Source organism: Prionailurus bengalensis, chromosome B4 (assembly GCF_016509475.1).
Source record: "Prionailurus bengalensis isolate Pbe53 chromosome B4, Fcat_Pben_1.1_paternal_pri, whole genome shotgun sequence".
NCBI lineage: Eukaryota > Metazoa > Chordata > Mammalia > Carnivora > Felidae > Prionailurus > Prionailurus bengalensis.
Window position 1 is genome coordinate 13,991,695 of NC_057358.1, and position 17,304 is coordinate 14,008,998.

The window sequence follows — 17,304 nt, forward strand, 5'->3', positions numbered from 1 at the left end:
GCTCTGTGCTGGGTGTGGAGCCTGCTTAAGATTCTCTCTCTCCTTCTACCCCTCCCCCCACCTCTCTCTCTCTCTCTCTCTCTCTCTCTCTCTCTCAAAAAAAATTGTAAACATAGGATGTTGCCACACTAAATGTGTGCTATTGGCTTTACAATTAAGAAGGAAGCAAAGATTGGAAAAGTGGTAAGGAAACCATAAAAGGCTAAAAACAATACGGTGTCCCATGTTGTGTATTTTCAAAACATTTGGGTAAAATTCTTGTGTTTAGTAACTTACAAGATAGAAAATATGTCTCATATACGTTAGACTCAAGAAAGATCATTTCGAGGCCAAATATTCAAAGTGTCAGTTGGTTACCCTTAACTGCATGTGACAGGGTTCAGCAAGAAAGAGATGAGCTAAGGAAAGAAGCCGCCAGTTTGCAAGCAGCATTGGAAGGAATCTAGAAGGACCAGAACTTGCAGTCTTAAAGACAGACTCAGTCCTGCTTTCCAGCTGTGATTGCTGTCTGTATAACAGGGGATGTTTGGAAAATGCTGCCAGATCCCTAGTTCGCGCTTTCCGGTCGATGCCCCCCAAGCCCTGCCCATGACTTTTGCATCGTACTGCCTATTCCTGAGAGCTGCTCTCTTCAGGCTCCTGTTTCACTTCTTTTTTTTTTTTTTTTAAGTGACTCCCTTTCTAATTGTTAAGTAACTTATGACTACATGCATTTGAGAAGCACTTTTGATGAGCACTCAGTGTAATTTTCACCTCTGACTGCTCAGCGTTCTGCTGAAAAGTTTTCATACTTGCTTAAACCAGTAGGGTGGGACCACAGTGAACCCTGCAGACCAGCTGCATTATGCAACTTCACACCTTGCCTCCAGGAGGACAAGGTGGGACTTGAGGGCGATGTGAATGAAGGTGCCAGGGGATGCAGAGATGATGCCATGCCATGAACGACAGGGTGCCCTTACCTCTGTAAACAAGAACGTCTTTGAAACCACACTGCTTGCCCAATCCCTTGAATATATCCAAGCTTTTGTCCACCGGGGCATCACCAGATAGTGTATTGCCAAAGTTCCTCTTTCGTTTATCAATAAAGATGATACATTTTTGTGTTCATATTTTAGCAATCATATGTCAATATAAACAATGCCTGTCTCAGGAAACATAACGTAGTGAATGAGAGCATGAGTCTGCAGTTGATTCTGGCCCGCAGTTGCCACCCTCTAACACGCTGACTCTGGACTTGGTGATTATCACACTTTAGTATTGTCCTGTGTTTGCATTTCTCCTGGATACTGAGCTCCTTCAGAATGAGATCCGTTGTCGGTCATCTTTTCAGTGTCTTAGAGGGGGCCTGGCATATAGCAGGCACATAATGACATTTTGTTGAGTCAAATTTAATTTTAGCCTCCTTCCATCACTGTGGTCTTCCCCAGGAATCACAGGCACAATTTTCTGAGAGCTATGTGCAAGGACTGGTGAGCAGAATTTTCCAAGGCTGGAGCACGGGCTCTGTGGCTCAGCACACACAGTTTTATTTCCACTTGGTAAGAGCGAAATGCGGTAGTATGTGTCAAGAACTGCAAGCGGTCCGAGATGTTACCTGGCTCACAAGCTAACAAGTGGGCTTGTTACGGTGTTATTGCTGCTAGAAGACACGAGCTTCCTAGTTCGGAGACAAAGGACTTTGTCTCACGGCACAGTAAGATGCAGGAGTCGAGTGTATTTGTGTCAGTTCTTCTTCTCCCCAAGTCCCACAGGGGCGATGCAAGTGAATGGCTGCACTCTCAGGAGTACACTTCTCAGGAGAAGAAGCTTGACCTTAGGGAAACAATTGGTTTTTTTTTTTTTCTTGTTATTATTTAACAAAATATTTTATTATTTTTTTTATTAAAAAATTGTAGGGCACCTGGGTGGCTCAGCATTAAGCATCTGACTTTAGCTCAGGTCATGATCTCACGGTTCTTGAGTTCGAGTCCCACATCAGACGAGCCCAAGCCCTGCATCGGGTGAGCCCCGCTTCTCTCTCTCTCCCCCTCTCTCTCTCTCTGCCATCATTCACTTGCACCCTACTCTCTCTCTCTCAAAAAAATAAAAAATAAAATAAAAAATTGTAATCGTGGTAAAATGTATGTAACATAAAATTTGCCCCTGAACATTTGTGCCCTTTTTTGGAAAAAGGGTCTTTGCAGATAAAATTAACTTAGGGAGCTCAAGACGAGACCATCCTGGATTACCCAGGTGGGTCCTAAATCCCGTGACAGGTCCTTCTAAGCGTGAAGCAGAGGGAGATTAGACAGAAGAGGAAGACACGGGCAACCAGGAGAGAAGGCCATGTGAAGACGGGGGCAGAGATGGGGATTATACAGTCCCATGCCTAAGAATGCTATGCCATGGGAATACCAGAAGCTGGAAGAGGCTAGGAAGGATTCTCCCCCAGAGCCTTCAGAAGGAGTTTGGCGCTGGTGACACGTTAAGTTTGGACTTCTGCCCTCTAGAACCAGGAGAGAATAAACTTGTGTTGTTTTAGGCCACCAAATAAGTTTGTAGTAATTTGTTATGGCATCCCCAGGAAACAAATACAACATCACACTTAGCAGGTATGAGTTTCCTGGAGGAGATGGGCTTTGAGATGAATTTTGAATAAAAGGAAGAATTCTTGAATCTCGGGTAGACAGCAGGAGCCTCTGATGACATATTGAAGGGGAAAGACGGAAACCACATGCCTTGTGCATAATTGGCAGGGAAAGGATCTGGGAAGTGATATAATTAGGATAATTTGATAAAGAGTCTTGAAATCAAATGTGAATAAATTGAATCCACCGCAGAAGCACCCACCGATTATGTTGTCAAAGATACAGGTGGGGGAAATGGATGTAACTACAATGTCTTGAACTTCTTATGAGGAACAGCATCTGGAGGCGAAACTGCCAGTTACTCTGACTTGTTTCACATGAGAAACGACCCCAGTCTGTCCCAGAGACTCTGCAATAGATGACAAAACAAAAACAAAACAAAACAAAACATAAAAACCAAACACGCACTTTTAAATAAACAACAACAAAAATCCCCCAACATTTCAATTTCAGCAATGAGCCGGTGGCAGGAACGAATTCAAGATTGTTCTGAGGTGCCGTGCCTGAGGGAGAGTGACAATGGACAATCAGATGATCCAGGGGAAATGTGTTGGATGCTTAAATGTAGTTACTTACCCAGCTTTCTTATAAATACAGTGAGGCACAATTGCATTTTAAATTAATTCCTAGCATGCCAGCCTTTGCATTTTTTAATGTTTACTTTTACTTGGCACGTCAAATTGATTTTTTCACAACGAATATCCAACAACTTTCGAGGATAAAATCCCAGGTAAGCAGTGTTTTCTGTGGTTAGCGAGTATTTATGGAATATTTCCTCCGTGGGTGACGGGGAGGGTGAAACAAATGTGTGTTTGCTGGACGCCAGGGATACAGGCAGAGACTTTCTTAGATATTATTTCACATTATCTCTACAACAGCTCTGTCATGTAGGGATGATTCCTATTTTCCATTTAGGAATCTGAGCCTCACAGAGGTTATGTAACTTATCCAAAATAGCGTCTTAGCAAATTCTTCTAGCACTCACAGCACTGGTGCGGTTGTCTGCTTGTGAGAGCAGATACTTGCGTCCACAATGCACCACCCTCTACCTGTCATCAGCATCCGCTTGCTCCTGTGACACTGTAAATGGCAACTACTCACCCTTGCCAGAAGCGGCACTATGACAACTTTTATCAGTGAGACATCAAGATGCCCCCTGCGGGCCCAGGGGAGACCTGAACAAGGGACATATTCATGGAGCTGATTCAACTACCGTGAAGCCACTTGACAGAGGGGAAGGATGGGAAGAGCCTGGTCTTCGTGGGGTCACAGACCCTCTGAGCTCCAGGACCTCCACCTGCCAGCCTCTTGTCAGGGAAGAAAAAGAATCTCTTAGGGTTTCAGGTTCCTTGTATTGGGATATCCTATTACTTGCAGCTGAAGGCATTCCATCCCATATGGGCAGGCCAGGCTTGTCCCCGGATGCCTGTGATGGGGTTTTGGAGGGATGGGGGTTAAGAGCTGATGGCCAAGAAAGAATTCTTGAAGACGTCTTTGGTGCAAAAAGTGTGATTTTTATTCCAGCATCGGGACAGGACCCGGGGGCAGGAAAGGGTGTACTGGGGGTGCAAGAGTGACTGGTTGTATACTAATGGAGTTGGGAGAGAGAGAGGCAAAAGACAGGCCTCCAGAAGGACGTTGATATGCTAAAGAGGACTCTTAAGATACCTGAGGCCTTGCTATTGTCAAGCTAAGGTTGTTCTTCCACTAGTAAGGCATTAACATCAGGACAGTAGGGGGTTCCTGGAGAAATGTTCTCTGAACGTCCCTCAAGTATTTGTCAGTGGGCTGCTGGTTATAAGGAAATTTAATTTTACCTGCTTTTTCCTTCTTGCCTCTGTTCTCACATCACTATGGAGGGGAAGGTGATATTAGGGGCTCCAGGAAACAGAGTCTTCTAGGTTTCTGGAGATTAGGCTATTGATAAGATTGCCTTTTTCTTTTCTTCTTCTTCTTTTTTAATATTTATTTATTTTGGGGAGAAGGCAAGCAGGGGAGGGGTAGAGAGAGAGGGAGATGGAGAATCCCAAGCAGGCTCCGCGCCGACCACAGTGAGTCTGATGCGGGGCTTGAGCTCACAAACTGTGAGATCATGCAGGACCTGGGCTGAGGTCAGATGCTCAACCGACTGAGCCACCCAGGGGCCCCAGACTGGCTTTTTCTTGTAATTGGCTAAGATATCTGTAAACTGATGGAGACTCCTGGCCTGCACCACTGTGATCCCTATCAGTTAACCACTGGTTTTTTCTTTCCTTTGTTTTTGGGCAGCCAGGCGTGCCTGAGGACTGTCACGCCTATCCCACCAGTGGGGGGAGGTGCTAGCTTGTGCCCGGTCCTCAGCCAGGTTCATGGTCCCTCATCACCTGGATGCTCACCACCCACTGGGAGGGAGAGGGCCCCGCCCACAGCTCACTGCCTGGGAGACCAGGGCAGCTGCCTCCGGAGGGCAGGACCGTCAAGACACCTGCACGAACACATCCTTCAAAAGGGGGGTTGAAAATCAAATTAGATTCTCTTTTGGGAATTTGAACTGGAGATTTAGGAAGATTTTTTTTTTCTTCATTTAGCACAGGGTGGAAAATTAAAAAAAAAAAAAGAAAGAAAGAAAAGAAAAAAAACCCGGAGGCTAAGAGAAAAGCTGAGTCACGTCAAGGTGGACTCCAGTGAATACCCACCCATCCGTAAATTTCCAACCCCTCTTGGAGGGTAGGATAGCGGAGGTGAGAGGTGGTGGGGGGCCAGTCGTCCTAGGTTACTACGTGCTCTATAGAATAAGCTTGAGGCCTCAGCCCTGCCTCCACTGAAGGTATAATGATCCTGTTTTCAATTTCATTTATAGTTTCTGGGGAGAATTGGTGGAGGGGAGAGGAGGCTAAGCGAGCCCACGCTGAGAGTACTGTTTAAGGTAGGTTAGCGCTGCTGTTTGCTCCCTAAGCTTGAAAGGCTTAGGAAAGCAGACCTTGGATTCTTGGAAAACACCCGAGCTTTACTTGATGCTGAGGTTGGTGCGACCCCAGGCCAGGGACTCGGGGAACTCAGAGCATCCTCAGGCTTCCCCTCCACTGACACGACCACGCCCTCTCCTTGCCCCACTCTCAGGACTTCATTTCATCCGGATCGCCTCCTCCGAGTCCCCATCTCCATATACAGCCATATGGGGTGTTGAGGCTTCAATATATGAATATTGGCTTCACCATAGGAATGTATGGTGGCTATGGGGGGAGACACATCTCAGTCCTGAGGGCCTGGAAAGTGGTAGCTACGTCTGACTCAACTTCTAATCCCCCCCAGGAGAACACAGTGCTGACATAACACAGTGTCAATAATTGCCAGTTCAGAGAAGTCATAAATGAGATGACAGAGCTAGGATTTTAACTCGGGCCTTCTAAGCACCAAAGCTGGGCTTCGCAGCTGGACACCATGGGGAGTTGGAGGAAGAACGAGACTTCGCTGGCCCTCTGGGAGCTTCATCTTATCATGGTGGCAAGTCATCCAACTGAAATAGACTATGTCATAAAGCATCATGCCATGGTGGGTGGGCTGGCTGGGAGGTACGGAAGAGGTTCCAGAAAGGGAGGAACATGAGTTGTCCTAAGAGGCTGGTTTGCTTCAGGACTTTGGGGAGTAGAGGGCAGGGAAAGGAAGGGCTCTCCAGTCAGAAAATCTTGGTATCTGAGACCTGAGATCAAGGTCTGAGAGTCCGCATGATGGTCCAGGAGGCAGTGAGGTGACCAGTTGGCCTAGAAGAGAAGTGTAGGAGGGAGAGGACAGCAGGATGAAACCTGGAGAGCTCTGGAGGATTCTGAATGAGAGGGTGACTTCTCAAAGTCTAATGTAACCTCTCAGGTCACCTGGTTGGCTCGGTCGGTAGACCACATAACTCTTGATCTCGGGGTTGTGAGTTCAAGCCCCACATTGGACATGACGCTTACCTAAAATAAATAAATAAACAAACAAATAAATAAAATAAAATAAACTCTCTACTCAGGACATTGGGTCTGACATTTTAACCAACCATATAAAAGTTACTAGAAAGGGTGCCTGGCTGGCCCAGTTGGTGGAGCATGTAACTCTTGATCTTGGAGTTGTGAGTTCAAGCCCCATGTTAGGTAAAGAGATTACTTAAAAATAAAATCTTTTTTTTTTTTTTTTTAAAGAAAGTTACTAGCAAATGTAATCCTTTCCTCAGTAAAAGAAATTATTTCATGGCTATAATAATTAATGGTGAAGAGTTTAGGAAATACATTTTTTTTCATGGATTATTGATGTTTGCAGAAGATGCTACCATTGAAATTTTTTTTAATGTTTATTTTTGAGAGAGAGAGAGAGAGAGAGAGAGAGAGAGAGAGAGAGAGAGAATGAGTGGGGGAGGGACAGAGAGAGGGGCAGACACAGAATCCGAAGCGGGCTCCAGGCTCTGAGCTGTCAGCACAGAGCCCGACACTGGGCTCAAACCCATGCACTGTGAGATCATGACCTGAGCCGAAGTCAGCTGCTTAACTGACTGAGCCACCCAGGTGCCCCAAGATGCTACCATTTTAAAGTCAGAAGTGCATCCAATATTCATGATGAAATTTTAAGTGAATTCTTTATATGACTAGGTATATCTTTTCATATATTTTCCAACCAGTGTATCAGAGTGTATAACACTTGCAGTCATGCTTCATGCTTTAATTTGTACTTCCTTTTTCTAAAATTATTTATTGTCTGGTACAAGGAAACTCAAGGAAATCTTTTAGAGATCAAACCCAACACCAAAACTTTTGTATATTTACTTTTCAGAGCTTTGGGGAGAAAACTCTAAAAATACTATATTTTTCAAAACAGAATAACATGGCAGGTCGCATGTAGTTGAACACAGCAACTGAAAACCACATCAACTCTTGGGAAAATATTCAGATGGCGTGATAACAAGAACTATTCTCTAAATGTTAAGAAATTCAAAGCTTGAAGGCCATTATGCTCCCACCCTCCACTATCTCCAATGGGTCATCATATCTGTCCCCAGACACCACTCCTTGGGTCAGCCTATGCAGACAGTGATGTTTGAAAATTATTGCAGAAACATTTAGAGTCTTTAGTACAAATTTAAGTAAGCCAGAAGCTCTTGGGAAGTGTCGCCATTTGAGAAAGCTCCTTCTTATATGGTTATGTGTATGTCTGTGACTCCTTTTAGTGGTGAAACACGAAGAGAAGTCAGCTTTTTAATTTTACATTGCTTTCAGATCATCCTTTTGGATGACGTCACACAACTTTCCACGTTTAGTGAATTGGTTGGTACATTTGTTGTATTTAGTCTTTCAATCTTTGTATGCATACCATCACCCCAACTGTGTCTGAGCATATTTGGGGCTTAGGAGAATAATTATTGAGACCATAAGAGTCAAGCTACATTTCCTTCAATGTGAAGTTTAACAGTGGATTTTGGATCGAATGTTCTACATCCCACTATTTTACATCAAGCCCTTTCTTGCTGTCATTCTTCAAGTCACCATATAGTTGCCCTGCCAGCCTCTGCCCTTAGCTTCTTCCTTGGATAATGTACAAAGAAATGATGACAGGTGTCACTTTTTAGAGATTTTTCAGGGACCAGATCTCCCTGGAGGGCAAATACAGTGTGAAAAGGGAAATATTTCATTTTCAGAAACACCAAATAAAAGCTGTGCTGTCTAGTTAACAAAAGGTTTACAACCTATTGGAAATATGTAGGAACCCCTCCCTCGCCAAAATGGAGTCCCAAACCCCTAGACACTTTACTTCCTGGCTCTTCCCCTCTCCATTTTGCCAGCTTACTTTTCCCGGGCTTTGCAATGAGCACGTGCCAAAGAACTGAAAGTCTGCATCACCTCAGGGAATGCACATTTGCTCCAATCAGGCTTACATGGCCTTACATGGGCATAGGCGACTTCCTGGTAAGGCCGAACCTCTGTAGTACGCAGCCAATGAGGAATCAGAGGAGGGACTTCACGCTAGGAGATTAATTGCCTGCTGTAACCGCTCTGAATGTGTCTGTCCACCAGACACCCCCTCTTGCAAGAACATTCATTTAAGCCTCTCTTCACTGTGCTCAGAGTCTCTGCGTCCCTCCTTTGATGGGTCAAGTGGGTTTATTTCTCACATATAGCAGAACAGAAAGTAAAGAAAGGTGAAATTGACTGGGGGGGGGGGGCGCCTGGGTTACTCAGTTGGTTGAATGCCTGGCTCTTGATTTCAGCTCAGGTCATGATCCCAGGGTCATGGGATGGAGCCCTGCATCAAGCTCCTTGCTGGGTGTGGAGCCTGCTTGAGGATCTCCTTCTCCCTCTCCTCCTGCCCCTCCCCACTACTCATGCCCACTCTCTCTCTATCAAAAATAATAATAATAATAATAATGAATAAAATAAATTAAAAAAAATTTTTATAATTAAAAAAAAAAAAGATGTTGACCATGGTGAAGCTCAGGCTTTTGTTTGGCTCTCCTGTGGGTTCTCCCACTGTGGCCTAGAGCCTTTGATTGTTCGGGCTTTTAGCAGAAGAGGAACAGGCTGGTACTTCCAGATTCCTGCTTTTGCTTTCAGCACAGATGAGCCTGACCAAAGGGATGATGGAAAGCTGAATTTCTAGTTCCCTTTCAACTTCTGGCTAAGCCATCCTTCATTCTTTTTTTTTTTTTATTTTTTTTTTCAACGTTTATTTATTTTTGGGACAGAGAGAGACAGAGCATGAACGGGGGAGGGGCAGAGAGAGAGGGAGACACAGAATCGGAAACAGGCTCCAGGCTCTGAGCCATCAGCCCAGAGCCCGACGCGGGGCTCGAACTCACGGACCGCGAGATCGTGACCTGGCTGAAGTTGGACGCTTAACCGACTGCGCCACCCAGGCGCCCCGAGCCATCCTGAGTGGATGAGTGGAGACGAAAGTGTGGGCTCAGTTTACTGCCTGCCTCCTGCCTGAGCATTCATGCTTCCTCACCAGGGCCTGCCTCTGACTTGACACCTTGATCTGGAACTGTGGAGTCAGGTTCATTTAATTCCTGGCTCTGAACTCCTGGCTTCTTGGTGTATCCTCGTCTGGCATCTTGCATCTGGCTTCAATCCTGGGTTTCAGAACCTGACGCCGCTTCCTTGCTTCTGCTCTTCTAGCCTAGATGCATCCCCCCTGCTGTTCTGCATTCTCCAGCTTGCTTTCTGACAGGACAGGCCGGGGAACATCGCTGGGTCCTCAGCTGGCCGTGCAACTGGCTACTGGACATGTCCCAGCAAATACAGTTCTCTCTTAGGTGCAGGCTCCACGGGTCCTCCCTGTGAGTCACCGCGCAAGTGACTGTACTTGGTCATGGGCTGTATGTACAAGGTCTCAAATGAGCCCTTGGTGGGGATTTATTATTTAAAAAAAATTTTTTTTGACATTTACAAAATTTCATTAAATTGTTTGTTAATGTTTATTTATTTTTGAGAGAGAGAACAGAACCTGAGCAGGGGGGGGGGCAGAGAGAGAGGGAGACACAGAATCCAAAGCAGGCTCCAGGCCCTGAGCCGTCAGCACAGAGCCCGACATGGGGCTCAAACCCACGAACCGTGAGATCATGACCTGAGCCGAAGTCAGTTGCTTAACCAACTGAGCCACCCAGGCGTCCCTGCGGCCCATCTTTGAGGGGATTTAAAGCCCCGGCATTATCGGCAGAAGCCTGGGCAGAGAGCAGGTGTCCAGGAAGTGGTAGAACGCCTGCAGCTCGCCTGGTGGCAACACCTGTGAAGGCCGTGTTCTGTTTCCAGGTCGGCATGAAGCGTTACAAACGACGGCTCTCCTTGTTTGCGCCCCCTGGTCTATGTTGATGTGAAGAAGGGACCCCCTTGAGCCTGCCTTGGCCCCTTCCCACCCCTGGCATCCTAGATTTCCATCTTTGGATTCCAACAGAGACAGTATACCACTCGCCCCAACCCCCAAATCTCAAGGGTCCCCGAAGATGTTTATTTCCGCTCAGATTTACAAAATAATGCCCTCCACCTGCCTAGGGTCCCCATGCTCCCTCTGCACCCCATGTGACGCGACAAGCAGGGCAAGATCTAACCTGTCCTGATCTCTAAGTCTTTCTATGTGACTCACTGTAGCTGGGAATCTCAGGGCCTGACTTGCCTGCCCCACCCCATCATGCCCCAGGGGCGGCGTTCAAACAGGGAGCTGGGGAATGTTTCAATACCTCTTGGAAGTCGTTACTTTAGAATGCACCTCTCTGCTCCCACGGGTGCCCTGAGGGAATTCTGTTCCCTGTTGCTGTTGACAGGATGGGTCTACACACGGGGTTGTCTCCGTCAACCCCTCCCCTGGAATGTCAGCCTGCCCCCAGAAGTTCTGCCACTTCATGGACAGAAGTGCTCCTTCCTTGATTTCCCCCTCCTGACCCAAAGCGATAGCCTACCCACTGTGGTCTTGTTTCTCTCAATCCTCACGGTCACTTTATTTCAGAGATCTTATGGACCTTTATTCCTATGTGTTGTTGTTGTTGCTGCTGTTTTCACAGCTAACAGACCCGTCTGTCAGGTCTGTTTAAATACCACAGAGAAGGGATTGGGGTGTGAGTTTTCTCATACGGCCTTAGCACCTGATGTAGATGGGACCATTCCCCAGGAAGGCAATTTTGCCAAGCCCAAGATACCAGGTCCTACCAGACCTTTCTCTTAAGTCAGTGGATGCTGCTTGTCTTACATTGATTCAACTGAAGTGATCCTTCTAAGAACTGAGAGCATCTGACTGGGTCTCTACCTTTAATCGTTGCCAGTAAGTAGGATATCTAAGGGGCAGTTTCTGCTTCTACAAACCTTTGGCTCTAATGCCTTTCCTTCTGCTGATTACCAGGAAAGGACTGTCAGTGTCATCTCTTGTGTCCACGAGCTCTGTGTTCCTACATCTTATTTTCAGTTCCTCTTTCTTTTACAAGCTAGAGGGTGATCTTCATGTCTGCCTATGAAGATAAACCCTTGGCGCAGCGGATAGAGAGGCTGGAAGAAGGTTTACTTACATCAGAATTTTCTGAATTACCTGTTCTACTGATAGCCTAAATCACAGCCCATTTTCTTTTGCAGTAGCTGTGACAGTGTGACCCGTCACCCAGCACATTCTGCACTCCCCTACTGTGGCATCTCTCAGACTTGCGATGCATCGGGGTGACTTCTGGGGGGCTCCCGTGAATAATTTACAGGCCTCCAATCACTTCTCCCTCATACACCAAGCGACTGAATCAAACGAAGCGTTCTTCAGCACCAGGCTTTAGAAAAAGAAAAAGCCTATTTAAGCGTATATGAACAAAAAGAAAAGATACAAATTGCAAATGAAAACATAGGCACTTTTAATTTCATAACCCTCGGTCCCACGGTAGGATGTCCTCAAAGGCTGGGCATTTTCCCTCACGAGGGATTTGGTGAGAAAAGGATACAGAAATACCAATGACTGTCTTAAGCCAGGACTTGGCTGACCCTGAGCCTCCACTCAGTGGTGTTTTTGGTTCTTACAGAAGGTCAAAATTTCATCTGAATAAGCCAGACATCGCTGCAGGCAGCCCTGCATGGGCTCAGCCCTCCTACAGAACTCTTCTCACGTCCTAGGTCCTCCAGCCCATCTTTTTGGTCCTTCATCCCCAAGGCTATTACAGCAGACAGGAATGGCCTGTCTTTTATTGCCCCATATCATTTTTACATAGGAGCGCAATGCCGATGGATACCAGACCTCGGTCCATTTCTCTGTTCATGTTGGGCTGACTGGTTTGCTCTACGGAATGCCTTAAAACGTCTGTCTCTGAGCTCTGTGCCTCAGCACAGCTGTAACAACGTACAACAGGGAAAGCCCCAACCCACAGGAAAACTGCTTCACCTTTCATGGTCCTAACAAGGTGAGAGGATCACCAACATAACTGCAAGTTACGCTTTGACATTATGACTGCTGGTGTGAGGGAGCACTGTGGACAGAAACCTGTTGTGATTATTCTGTTACCACAGGCCTTTCTTCGCTGCCCGCTGAGAGATGACGCTAAAGATTGAATGATATCACATGAACTAAAACGTGATACACAATTATTAGAGGGTCTCTCCTCCGGTACTTCAGCCCCTAAGGATGTAGATATACGTGAGAGGAATCATTAGAAAATCTGGAAAGTTAAAGATGGGCTACATCGAACTCTTATTCAACAGCAAAATATTGCTTAACGGAATTCACCCGCCTTCTCCAATAAAGAAGGGGACGGAGACTAGTTAATGCAAATTCACTTTAAAAATAGCAACATATAATTTATGCATAGATATTTTCAGCCATCACTCCCCCAAATATCTTTGCTGCTGAATGCTTCCGCTAGGTTGTGCAAGGGAATCCATATGTCGGGCAAAGAGCAGGGGAAGAAATTCACCAGGTAGATCAAGTTCCTGATGTGTTATCTCTGAAGGCCCCCAAATGATTCTATCTTTAAAGGACAGCCGTTTGTAGAGGGTTGGCCGGCCATCACCGCCTGTCACAGCTGCAGACCGCCTCTACGCGGACAGTGAAACCTCCCTCAGTCCAGTCTTTTCATTAAGTCTGCCAATGAGGAGACTGAACCACGTGACCTCTGAGGGGCTTCTGCTCCTTGTTCTGTGATGACAGTAAACCATCCGATGAGCTCTAGAAATGGCGACCCTCTCTCTCTGCATGTTTTTCTCCCGTTCCTGAGTTACAGTGTTCAGGTCCTTGCGAGGTCAATTTTTTAAATCCCTTAAATGGCTCAGTATTAGCAACTCCTGTTCTCCCTGATCCTTACCTCGAGAGCCAACGTACACGCCTTGCTGCTACCCCAGAAGACACAGAGTCCAGGCGGGCTACTTCTGTTCTGGGTATGAGCCCCTCTCTGCATACAGGGCCACACCCCCCTCTGGTTTCGTTTTTGTTAAATTTTTTTTTCGATGTTTACTTATTTTTGAGAGAGAGACAGAACCTGAGTTGAGGAGGGGCAGAGAGAGAGGAAGACACAGAAGCCGAACCAGACTCCAGGCTCTGAGCTGTCAGCACAGAGCCCGATGCAGGGCTTGAACCCACCAACTGTGAGATAATGACCTGGGCCGAAGTCAAATGCCTAACCTACTGAGCCACCCAGGCGTCCCCGGTTTTTTTTGTTTTTTTTTTTAATGTTTATTTATTTTTGAGAGATAGTGTGACTGGGGGAGGGGCAGAGAGAGAGGGGTACAGAGGATCCAAAGCAGGCTCTGTGCTGACAGCAGACAGCCCGATGCAAGGCTTTAACTCACAAACCACGAGATCATGACCTGAGCCAGAGTAGAACGCTCAACCGACTAAGTCACCCAGGTGCCCCCACCCTCCTGTGTTTTGATGCCCCCACTTCCTCCTTCTACCCAGTTCTCTCCTTCTGGTACTATTAGTATTATTATTTTTCATTTTCATTTTTATTTTTAACTATAACAACACAACTACTAGCTAAGAACAGATCCTTGTGGCCAGTGCCTAGGACAACAGTTTTCAAACATTATTACTGGTTTTTAAAAGGGAAATCATTTTAGAAAAAGTAATTACACGAGTCCCATAATACACAAATCAGCAAAGATCAGAAGATCCTATCTTGGCTTCCTACCTCACGGAACCCCAGAACACTTTAGAATTATCTAAAAACCAATTGCTTAGGATACTGAAGACATAGAAATTATGGGAAAAAATAAGCATCAGCAAAAACATTCTACCTGCTTCCTTAGCTGTTACAAATGTACAACAACAGGAAATAAGACCAAATTAGGCACTTTTGAGACAGCTATTTTTGGGGGTACCTGGGTGGTTCTGTTGGTTGAGCATCTAACTTTAAAAAAAAATTTCTTTAATGTTTATTTATTTTAGAGACAGAGCACGAGTGGGAGAGGGGCAGAGAGAGCCAGAGACAGAATCTTAAGCAGGCTGTCAGCATAGAGCCTGACACGGGACTCGAACCCATGAACCATGAGATCAGGACTTGAGCTGAATTCGAACACTTAACCAACTGGGCCACCTGGGTACCCTGAGCATCTAACTCTTGATTTCAGCTCAGGTCATGATCCCACAGTTGTGAGCTTGAGCTCCAAATTGGACTCCAGGCTTAGCATGGAGCCTGCTTAAGATATTCTCTCTCTCTCTCTCTCTCTCTCTCTCTCTTTCTCTTCCCACCCATCCCCTCCCCGCTCCCCTGCTTGTGCTTGTGTGCACTCTCTTTTTCTCTTAATAAAATAAAATAAAATAAAATAAAATAAAATAAAATAAAATAAAATAAAATAGGGGCGCCTGAATGGCTTAGATGGTTGAGCGACCAACTCTTGATCTCAGCTCAGGTCGTGATCTCAGAGTTTGTGGGTTGGAAACCTGCATTTGTGCTGATGGCACAGAACCTGGTTGGGATTCTGTTTCTCCTTCTCTCTGACCCTCATCTGCTTGTGCTTTCTCTCTCTCTCTCAAAATAAATAAACTTTAAAAATAAAATAAAATAAAATAAAATAAAATAAAATAAAATAAAATAAAATAAAATAAAATAAAAAGAGAGCTTTGTTAGGGGGATCTTTCATTTTCCCATTCATATGAGGAGGCATTATGACCCAGGCCAACCAAATAAAGAAAAAACATACTGAGAGCAGGAAGCCAAAGACTGTGAGTCAAACAAAACTATCTCTTTACCAGAACTAGATCCAGTTAAAAGAAAGATGAACAGGAGATGTTCAACATCATAGCACGAGGTGGCAGTTACAGAAATTCTACTGAAAATATAACAAGAATATAGTCAATGTCATGGGCTTATACCCAAAGCCCGATAGCCTTCAGATAGGGAACTGTCTTTCTTCTAGTTCCCCTTCATCCATTCTTAGCCTTTGGTTAATGACCATGCTTCTGCCTAGGCTTCTGCCCCCAGGAAAATTCAGAATAATGAGTTAGGATGGGGAGGGACAGCTACTCTGTTCCCTGATGTTATGCTGCAACCATCCGTGCAAGGAGAGTCATTGTCTATGTTTGGCAGACAGAATCATGCCTCCCTAAACCCTGCTTGTCTCTCCTGCAAGATTTTCCTCAGCTGACCTGAAGTAAAGAGTTTGGCTTTTTCAACCATATCAGACTCCATATTTTGAAACCCACCGATCTCTTAAATTTCAGGCTCTATTAAGACATTTACTAATATTTTATTTTAGCAAAATAATATTTTCTTTCTCTAACGCCTAAGCACATCTCTTTCTTGTGGAATCTTACGGAAGGCTACGATAAGCAATCAAGACACTCCAACATGTTGAATTTTTCTACCAAATCTCGTGTTAAGATCTTGGTAAGCACATCTTCTGAACTCTAATTTATGATTGCCATTACATAAAATAGCATTGTTCTCATTGTTTTCCACTCAACTTACTTCACTTAGTCAAGATCACATTTTAGGGTCTGTTACTTATAATTCCCCTCTTCATGGAACCAAATTTTACAGATCAGGATACAGCACAAAACACAATTCGAACAGACTTAAATAATGAAGTGAACTTCTTAAACCACATTTCAAAAGTCCGATGGCATTGGAAGGCTTTGGGGTTGGTTTGATCCAGACTCCCATTCAGTTTCTCTGTGATGCTTTTGGCTTGCCCTCCCTCCGTCTTTCTGTCAGGTGCATTCCCTGCCTTTCTTCCTGATAGCAAAAGGACCCTAGCAGTTTCAGCCTTCACTGTACAGAAAGAGAATATTTATTTTTCCTCCAATGGGTGCACAAAAGCCTTTAATGTCACTTTAATTAGACCAACTTAGACCATGTGCTCATTCGTCAACCACTCATGGGCAAGGAGGATGTGTTTATGCTCACTATCTTGGCCAGTCAGGGCCCACTTCTGCAGTCAGTCCTACCCAAGCTGCTCAGCTGCTACATCATAGTGTCAGGGACGGATGGAGGCTGAAAGGCCACCTGGACCACGGGCACCATACCCTTTGGAGAACCTGCGGATTAATCAACTGCAGGGATAGTGTGGTGTTCTGAAAACATGTCTGCCAGTAGCCCACTTCTGCAGCCTATGGATTGGGTGGAACGAGAGGGCTGTTTCTAGAAAGGGGTTCCTGGCAGGCAAACCCAGGGCTGTCTACTACACCAAGAAAAAACCCCACAATTGTCTCACTTTTCTTAAAGAACACCTTAAATTGCCTTGTCTGCCAACTACTTAGGTACAGTAAAGCCTTGGATTGCAAGTAACTTGTTCTGTGAGTGTTCTGCAAGACGAGCAACTATTTCTAATAAATTTTAACTTGATAAACGAGTGATGTCTTGTAACACGAGGTGTACCTGATGCTGAATGTCACGTGATCACAACTGAGCCAATGGTTCTTCTCTCTCTCTCACTGCGGGATTGTGGGTGATCATCTCCCAGGCTTGGATGCTCGGTCTCAGGTCTTGATGTTTGGCAGAAATCAGTGATTTTTCAGAATGTTAGAAGGTGCCCAGCATGAGCGTGGTTTTTTTTTTGTTTTGTTTTTTGTTTTTTTTTGTCACTTCAAAGCACCTATGCACAGTCCTTTGCTTTTCTACACAAGAGGAGGCTTAGGAATGCTTCGCTTCATTCTAGTCAGTCTGCCTGCAGATATAGAGCCTTCCCTCTGCTGCCTTATTGCCAGTTACATTAAATACAGTATATGACCAGAGTTTATTAATACTGTAATGTAGTCAACATCCGTGCAAGTGTATACA